Here is an 816-nt window from a genome sequence, read left to right as displayed (position 1 = left end):
TCCGCGGCCTCTGAGCCGCCTCGGCCCGTCAGCCCCGCTCCTCATTCCCCTCATTCTCCTCAGCCCCCTCGGTCCCCTCAGCCTCTCTCCTCATTCCCCTCAGCCCCTTCGGTCCCTTCAGCCCCGCTCCTCATCCCCCTCAGCTCCTTCGGTCGTCACAGCCCCGCTCCTCGTTCCCCTCATCCCTGCTTGTCATCCCCCTCAGCCCGTTCCGCAGGCACATCCCCTCCGTTCCCTCGGCCCCCTCAGCCCTACTCCTCAGCTCCTTCCGTTTCTCCGTCCGCTCCGTGCCTCACTTCCTACCGGTCCCGGCTCCGCGCCAGCCTCGCCTCTCCTCTCCTCCCTCAGCATCTCTAGCAGCCCCTTCATGTCACATCATCTTCTCCAGACGGTTTCAGGTCTGGAAAATGCTCATCTCAACGCTCTCCTTGCTCTCACCTCTTGTCCCCGCAGAACTACAGCTTGTTACGACTTAAATCTGTTAAACCAGAATTTTTTTGGACTTGAATTTTCCAAATCAGACAGAAACCTGAGGCTATTTTCTTTGGTAGTTGTAGCCAAAATCATCTAATCATTCTCATGGCTAAGACTAAAATGGTCTTGAACATTAAAATATTGCTTTAACCTTTCTCTGTTTTTTAAAATCTCAACTGACCTCACTTATGACCCAACACATTTATATGTCGCCAGAGTATTTGGTTGTATGTAGGGGACCTGCTTCCTGCTATCCTCGGGAGAACTCAGCTATTTGGAATAATGTTCTCATGGTTTTTGGTTTTCCCCTTGTGCATGTCAACAGTAGCAACTCACTTTTTC

The sequence above is a fragment of the Corvus brachyrhynchos genome, unplaced genomic scaffold (genome assembly GCF_000691975.1).
Source record: "Corvus brachyrhynchos isolate BGI_N302 unplaced genomic scaffold, ASM69197v1 scaffold398, whole genome shotgun sequence".
Taxonomy (NCBI): domain Eukaryota; kingdom Metazoa; phylum Chordata; class Aves; order Passeriformes; family Corvidae; genus Corvus; species Corvus brachyrhynchos.
This window is presented reverse-complemented; position numbering follows the sequence as displayed.